At 36.7% G+C, this 2,100-nt stretch overlaps 1 long non-coding RNA gene across 1 annotated transcript; it reads right to left on the bottom strand.

The window, feature by feature from the left end:
• Positions 1-354: 354 nt before the first annotated feature.
• LOC139622758 (uncharacterized) lies at positions 355-1,438 on the bottom strand. The gene is made up of 3 exons (XR_011691371.1): positions 1,320-1,438; positions 860-1,071; positions 355-465 (listed from the first exon to the last, which is right to left on the bottom strand). It is a non-coding gene; the product is annotated as an uncharacterized lncRNA (long non-coding RNA).
• Positions 1,439-2,100: the final 662 nt, after the last annotated feature.

Here is a 2,100-nt window from a genome sequence, read left to right as displayed (position 1 = left end):
TTTAACTTGACGCAGGACATGAGACTGTATTTCTGCACCTCATAGACCTGATTTAAATATTTTAATTATCATATTTGGCTTCATTACAGAGTTCAAAAGCTGCACTGCCACCTGAAATCCTCTTCAGGCTTTATAGATTGTCTTGTGAAAATTATGCTGTTTCTAGTTAACTTTTAGAAACTTGGTTGAATGTAATCTAAAACTGTCCCCACCTGTGTTACTGTGTTAACTACTATTATCCACTTTTGTTGTAATGTATCTTTGCAAATCATGTTTTATTTAGTTTCCAATTCTTGTTTTTAACAATGTTTGATTAAGCACTTTTTAAAATAATTAAAACAAAAGATTCACAATGTTGTTATTCATTTTGTTTTTACATTCATGACCCACAGTTTCTGCAGGTTTATCACATTAAAGTTCACATTATTTTTCCTGCATGGCAGCATGGTGGAAATTATCTGGTGCCTATAAAAGAGTAAAAAAAAAAGAAAGTACACATATACATAAAAAGCATGAAAATTAGCAGAAGAGGAAATAATCTTATTCTTTAAAATACATTTTGTCTTGCTTCTTTAAAATATTTCTTTAACTTCCTTCTTCTGTAATCTTGTGTTTTTTGTTTCGCATATGTGTTTCTAATTAATTTTAAACCATGTAGACCTATTTTATATTCTATCTCCAAATGTACTAATTATGTATTTTACTATTCTCTGCTTATATGTCTTCTTTAACGCTTAAATAACAAGGTATAATGAATGTGCACTTATTTGAATCGCAAGTTAAAGTGTCCACCTGTAACAGATAATATGCACCAAACCTGACAGAATAAAATGGGAGTGAAAGTACAGACATAGTGTACCTGTGGGCAGTAATCAGACCACATGCACCATTTTTCATAATGTCCTGATGTTTCACACAGAAGTGCAGCCCATTGGCTCTTGGAAGGAGAAGCACTTGTCAAAACATCCATCAGGACTGAAGTGAACTGGCTGCAGCGCCTTCACCCGTGGAATCAAAGGAAGGTGTGTCTGCTGCTTCCAGCCCTGGAAACATCCAGGAGAGGTGTTGGTGCTGTAACCATAGCAACATAAACAGGAGGGTTCAAACACAGATTAAAGTGTGTGCAAAGATTATGTAAGGTGTGTGCATGAATGTGTGTGTGTGTGTGTGTGTGTGTGTGTGTGTGTGTGTGTGTGCATATGTTCAGGCACACATGGCTTCTTATGTTTCTTAAAGGCAGAGTCTTTAAGGCAGAGTCTTCTCTCTGAGGCTCTGCAGCTTTCTGAAAAACACTTCAGCTTGTGACGCCCACTACTCACTTCTGGCGTTCGGTGTGGCAGCAGGCGTGCATTTTATTAGCAAACGTAAGTGTGTGTTTTACAGCGTCTCGGCAGAATAAAAACAAGTCTGACTCTGTGTGTGTGTGTGTGTGTGTGTGTGTGTGATTACCATGAGGGAAGTTAAATTCTATTTAATCTGCTCTTGGCTTCACCTGATTTTTCCACCCATTCTCACACTAAAGGAGTTGTCTCCCACTCAAACCAATTAATATATACACAGACACACATACACACATACACACAACCTCAAAAACTGGAGGAAGCATATACACACAGCTGGAGCAGCAATGATGTTTGCGCCACATCTGGGACAGATTCATTTCTAAAATCTTGGGAAGAAACGAATGAGTTAGATGATCTATTGTGTCCAGATGTGAAACTTTTGAATGACATCTGATTCTTCTTTTCTAAGGTTTAATTTTACCTGTTTTATTGATCCCATCATCAGGTACATCACTTATATCCAGCCTGTTATTTGTTAATTTATTGGCTGCACATTATTGTGTGATTTAGTGGCTGTGTGGGCCTATGAGCCACTGTAATGTCACTTTTGAGTATGTGCTGTGTTAATACTGTTGTGGGGCTTTTCTTTAATACAGAATCCAGAGAGCAGTTAATTTTGTCACCACAGTGTAACTGGGAAAACATATAAACACAATTCTTAGTATCTCTGTGCACTGTTCATTAGTCCTGAAACATTAAATTACATGCAATACTTCTAATAGGTGATTCATGTGTTATCTGAATCATTTCTTAAGTT

The sequence above is a fragment of the Trachinotus anak genome, unplaced genomic scaffold (assembly GCF_046630095.1).
Source record: "Trachinotus anak isolate AG129_WGS33_773 ecotype Australia unplaced genomic scaffold, CSIRO_AGI_Tana_v1 ptg000007l, whole genome shotgun sequence".
NCBI classification, from domain to species: Eukaryota; Metazoa; Chordata; class Actinopteri; order Carangiformes; family Carangidae; genus Trachinotus; species Trachinotus anak.
Note: the sequence above shows the minus strand (reverse complement) of the source record. Positions and strands in the feature narration are given on the sequence as shown.